The sequence below is a fragment of the Callionymus lyra genome, chromosome 7, assembly GCF_982586985.1.
Source record: "Callionymus lyra chromosome 7, fCalLyr1.hap1.1, whole genome shotgun sequence".
In the NCBI taxonomy this organism is placed as follows: Eukaryota; Metazoa; Chordata; class Actinopteri; order Syngnathiformes; family Callionymidae; genus Callionymus; species Callionymus lyra.
Window position 1 is genome coordinate 6425943 of NC_141824.1, and position 6000 is coordinate 6431942.

The 6000-nt window shown below is 49.4% G+C and overlaps 1 non-coding gene across 1 annotated transcript; it reads left to right on the plus strand.

Moving 5' to 3' along the window:
• Nucleotides 1-5364: 5364 nt before the first annotated feature.
• LOC148074894 (small nucleolar RNA U3) lies at nt 5365-5577 on the plus strand. The gene has a single exon (XR_015711970.1). It is a non-coding gene; the product is annotated as a small nucleolar RNA U3 (small nucleolar RNA).
• The last annotated feature ends 423 nt before the right edge of the window (nt 5578-6000 follow it).

Genomic DNA, 6000 nt, shown 5'->3' on the forward strand with positions numbered 1-6000 from the left:
GTTGCAGGAAAGACAGGATAGCGGAGACCAAACAAGAGCTGGGGTCCAAGGACCTGTCTGAACACCAGCGGGAGAATATCCCCCACTTTGAGGCATAAAGCCTACGTGTTGATGGGGCCCGGGCGTTCTCCAGCGTGTGGAGAACGTCCGGGTCCAGGGTCCCGATCAGCTCGTCCCGTGCAGGAGCCACACCTTGAGAGGCCGGCCCAGCACCGGGGGCGCTGTCAGTGTCCCCCCCCCGCCTGACACAGGGCAGCGGGGCCCCAAGGGATGGCCCACGGGGCCCCGACCGCCATGCGCACCAGCTCTGGGAACCAGAGCGCCCCCGGGGAGTCTGGTGCCACTAGAATTAACCTCAGCCCCCCCCGCCTCGTCCTCCGAATCAGGGGGAGAAGGAGCCGCGGAGGAGGGAAGGCAAACAGCAGACCGACCGGCCACCTCGAATGGGCTAAAGCGTCCACGCCTAGTGGGGGGCGGTCCGAAGCCCTGAGGGAGAACCAAAGAGGGCATTTGAAGTTCTCCTTGCTGGCGAAGAGGTCTGCAACCGGGTGACCGAATCGAGACCAGATCTCGCTTGCCACTGCCTCGGACAGACCCCATTCGTCCTGGACGGCTCCCCTCGACAGTCTGTCCGCTACTGCATTCAGCTCGCCCAGGACGTGCTGGGCTCTGAGCGAAAGCAGGTGACAGTCCGCCCACAGCCAAATCTTCCTTGCCACACACAGAAGGGCTGGGGATCTGACTCCACCTTGGCGATTTACGTACGCCACGGCGGTGGAGCTGTCTGAAAATACTAGGACGTTGGACTGTGACAGTTGGGGAGAGAGGTGAAGCAGGACATTGTGAATCGCCTTCAGCTCTAGCCAGTTTATGTGTCTGAGCACCGGACTGCTCCAGACCCCACTGGCATAGGCCTGACCCGAGGTGCCTCCCCAACCTGTCAGGGAAGCGTCTGTGAACACTTGAGTGTAACGAAGGACGCAACCCAATGGAACTCTCCGCCTGAGGTTGGCGTGAGAGTTCCAGAACTGGATGTCCTGCAAAACCCGAGCGGGAAGGCGCACTTTCCGACCTCTTTCCCGCTTGAGGTCTAGCTTGAGACGACCAAACCATCTCTGAAGCTCCCTCATGTGCAGCAAGCCCAGCCGAACAACCGTGTGGGCTGCCGCCATGAGCCCCAGGAGGGACATAACAGTGCCTGCTGTTGTCACGTGACACCGAGCTTCCAGCAACTGTGTTGTCAGTCGGAGAATGGGCTGGATACGCACGTCCGGGAGGCGCGCGTATCCTTCCTCCGAGTTCAACAGTACCCCCAGGTAAACTAACTGTTGAACTGGAGTCAGAGCGCTCTTGCTGAGGTTCACTGTGAACCCCAGGGTGGCAATATGGCTCAACACCTTCTGTGTGTGAGCGTAACTTTCTGCCTCTGACCTGGCAAGGATCAACCAGTCGTCCAGATAGGTCAAGATCCTTACCCCACTCACTCTCAAAGGCTCCACTGCCGCTTCCACACACTTGGTGAAGGTCCTGGGTGCCAGAGAGTAGCCGAACGGAAGTCGAGTGTACTGAAACACCCGACCCTCGAGGGCGAAACGCAAGTACTTTCGATGTCTCTTGACTATCGGTATGTGAAAGTACGCGTCGGTCAGGTCGATAGATGTCATCCAATCTCCTGGACATACACCTGAAAGCAGTTTCTTGACCGTCAACATGCGAAACGGGCGGGTAGCTATGAACTTGTTCAAATAGCTGAGGTCCAGAATGGGCCTCCAACCCCCGGTCTTCTTCGCCACGAGGAAGTACCGGGAGTAAAACCCTGTCATCATCTCGGCTGCAGGGACCAGTTCTACGACCTCCTTCTGCAGCAGAGTAGACACCTCGTTTCTCAAACAGGATAGTTTCTCCTGCTCCACCATACGCGTCCAGAGAATCCCTGAAAAACGCGGGGGTTGACGGGCAAACTGCAGCGCATAGCCCCGCCTGATTACTCCCCCCAGCCAAGTGGGTCCTAGAAGTAAAACCAGGCGACTCCAAGCCGAATAATGTTCTGTCAGAACCGCAGCCCTGGCGAACCTTGGGTAGTCTTCCGGCCCGCCCCCTATGGACGGACCTGTTCGTCACTCGTGAGATCCGACCGCCACGCACCTCTCCAGTTGATCGACCAGACGGGACGGAAGTTCCTCGCCCTCGCCTGGTCTCAGAACGGCGAAAAAACTCGCGCGTAAAAACACCAGGTTGCGTCAGTTCCATGGCGCTTCTCCGCCGCCAAACGTGACGTCCTCCACGGTGCCAGTGCTTGTAGACAGCGCTGTGGGGGAAGGAACAACCTCCGGTTAACATAGACATGTCCGGACAAGTTCCACTCACCTCATCAGCTGTCACGCTCTGTCGGGCACGAGCGCTGGTCGACGCGGAAGTAAACACAGCTGACTCAGCCGGTCTCGCGGACCTCTGCTCGTCTGTAAACAAAACACATGTGGTTGGAGTCTGCCCCTCATTCGTGTGGACAGACTCCGTTATTGCAGTCTCGGTATGACCCGGACGAAGGGGTTTAAAACCTCCTTCGGACTGTGTTATGAGAGGAAAATCACGCCGTCTATGACCGGCGGAGCATGTTAGCTTAGCATTAGCTGCGAAAGTTTCTAATCACGTCATCACGCCAAACGTGACGTCATCCATGGCGCCGGGATTTTCTTGACAACGCTCATCGGCGGTCAAACCCCGCCAGCGCATGTCAACACGGAAGTAAACACAGCTGATCAAGCCGGTCTCGTGGACATTTGCTTATCAGGCCGACGAACGGGATCTTCTCCGCGTATCCTCGTCGCGCCTCGTCATCACGCCCATGCAGGTGATGGCGGAGCCTCCTGCCGGGCCATTCCTCTCAATGGTGCGTCCGTTCCATGGCGTTTCTCCGCCAAACGTGACGTCATCCATGACGTTTCTCCGCCAACGTGACGTCATCCATGGCGCCGGGATTTTTTTGACAACGCTCATCGGCGGTCAAACCCCGTCAGCGCATGTCAACACGGAAGTGAAGTAAACACAGCTGATCAAGCCGGTCTCGTGGACATTTGCTTATCTGGAAACAAAGCACATGGTTGAGTCTGCCCTTCATTCGTGTGGACAGACTCCGTTATTACAGTCTCGGCATGACCCGGACGAAGGGGTTTAAAACCTCCTCCGAACTGTGTTCTGAGAGGAAACTCTCGCCGTCTATGAACGGCGGAGCATGTTAGCTTAGCATTAGCGGCGAAAGTCTCTAATGACGCCTGTGAATACGTCACACTCACAGGCGGAGCCACATGCACACTAATACCTCTCAAGTGAACCCGTCGAGTGCGCTGCAGGAGGGCCATGAGACCTGCAAGAGATACTCACCTGATCGCTCTCGCATACCCCATGGTCGACTCCATGCAGCGAGCCAGTCGTCCTCCTCGTCGGCATCTGTTCATGATCGATGGACGACTCAGCTCGACTCATCAGGGCCCAACACGTTGGAACGTGAGCTTGTCGAGTGCAGCGCACAGGACTGCCGTGTTGTTATTTTAAACAACACGGCAGTCCTGTGTTGATCATAATCATGATCTGAGGCGGCGTGGGTCGACAAACCTCGAACGCTTCCCAACACTGTCAAAAGCCGTGGGAAGCGCTCGGAAGGCCACATAATCATCCCGTGTCATTTGGGCCTCTAGGCAAAACGAAGCAGACATGTGTGTCTCCTCTTCAGGGAGTCTTCGTGCACACATGGTTCACTTCAATATTCATTCGCCATCATTACATTCCACTGTCAGGAGCTTTCTCGCTGAGTTGAAAAAGGAGAAAGTGCGGCGGGTGCTTCCCGCCTTTATAGGAAGGTACTGCCCCCTGCTGGGTGGCGAGTTCATTAAGCTTTCTCAGAGACGAGGCGGTGCCTCGGGGTAAACCCATAGCGAAGCCGTTGGAGGGCGGAGCACCAATGAAGCAGAACTGCCTGTTCTTGGTACTATTTACCCACAAACCTTAGCATGAACTGGCCCTCAAAAGTAAACCTGTCAGAGAAAGTAAAGGTCTCAGGCAACAGCAGGTTGAAAGTGGGGATATAAGCAGTGGAGAAAATAAAAAATAAATGTGATCAGTATCCGTTCATGGTGATTGTCCTTATCTGCCACAATGATTCTTCCCTGACTGAATATCTTTTGAGCGTGTTGTGTTGAGTCTGTAATGCTGCCAACAAAGTTATGAATCTACAAGTTTCCTGACACACTTCGACTAGAAATTGTTCTTGATGATAGTTTATTGAAAATAATTCTTCTCACTTTTGTTTCTTTGTCAAGATGAAACATTAAACATTTCCACATGGTTGGTTTAAACACTCAATGTGAACATTTTGGTGCATGTGTTGAACTTTCATTTGGATTAATATGTAAGTTCACAGTATTGAGGGGAGGAATATGATCAGAGTGTTGGTTTTCCATTTTAAAAGTGTAAATATTGTCTCATTCTGCACTTTGTCCAGGACGAGAACACAGTCTTCTCTTTCAGTCAGACAAGCCTACTCTTGGGATGAAGGTTTTTGATCATCCATTGTGCCGACCAAGGCTTTTCTATGGTTTTCCACCAGTGTTTCCTCTTTCCTCTTGAGAACAGTGAGGCTCGAGGGTTTGAGGTTGATTTTAGTGGCACCAGAAGCTCCAACAAATCACTGGTTCCTCAACTGGTTGGCTCTACAACAAACTGAAGAAATGCTGACTCTGCTCTAATGTTGACCACAAACTGTTCTTTGTACTGTAGTTCACAGAAATAAATAATATTTTACTCAACATTATTCATTAAATGACATTTGTTTCTTATAATATTAACTTTACTCCATGTTTTGTAATAATGTAGGAACTTACTTTGAAAGCTTTATGGTTCATGTGTTTGATATAAACATACATTTCATGTTGTGTGTTTAATAGTGATGTGTTGATGAAGCCAAATGAAACAGTGTCATGTTGTTTAGAGGTCAGTAGGTGGCGCCATCAGTTTAAAAATGATGTGATGTTTCATTAGAAAAATTGTTCAAAACAATGGAGAATAGTGCAGAGACCGCCATCTAGTGGAAAAATAATGACACTGCTTCATGAAGAATACTTACAAAGTATATTATTAATTGACATTTGTTTATTCTAATATTGACTTTACTACGTGTGTTTTTTAAATAATGTAGAAACCTAGTTTGAAAGTATTGTGGTGCATGTGTTTGATTTGTAAATACATTTCAAGTTGTGTATTTAATGTGAATCACACAGTATCATGTTTGTTCAACTAAAATAAAAAATCAACCATCACTATAATAGTTTGGTGTGAGGATGGAGTGTGATGTTGGTGCAGAGTTAAGTTAAGACTATACTTTCAGGGATCATTTCTATAGTTCTTAACTTAAGAAATGTGTTTGTAAAGTGTTTGGTGTCACTAACCATGATGAAGAGTTGTGATATTCCTTCCTGAGTGTGAAGCAGACAGAGAATAATGATTGACTTCATATGTTCTCTGTCATTGATGATCCTTCTTTACTTCCTTGTGCAGTATTGAGAGGAATATGATCAGAGTGGTTGTGTTGTCAAAGATAAATGTACAATTATCAGACAATAAAGTAGTTTGAATGAAGGTTTATTCAACATGTAAATTAAAAGTGCTCACACTCATTTGTTTCAAGGTGAGATGAGACATCAAACTTTTCCATGCATTTGCTATTGGGTGTCAATCTTTCATTTGAAATAATGTCACAATATGTTTTGCATTTTTTTTAAATGAAATGTTATTTTTAAAATGTTTTGTATGTTTTATTTGTATCTGTATTGCAAAAACAAAGCAGGAGTCATTCATGATGAAGTGGAAAAAGCGAGCCATCTGCGGCGCCATCTAGATGTTACTAATGAAGTCCTGAGGTCGTCAGTCAACAAGATGTTTGCCAAGATTGTTCGATGGTCTGCTAGTGTTTAGTTTTAGTCCTCTTGACTCTTTTGTCTCAAAAAG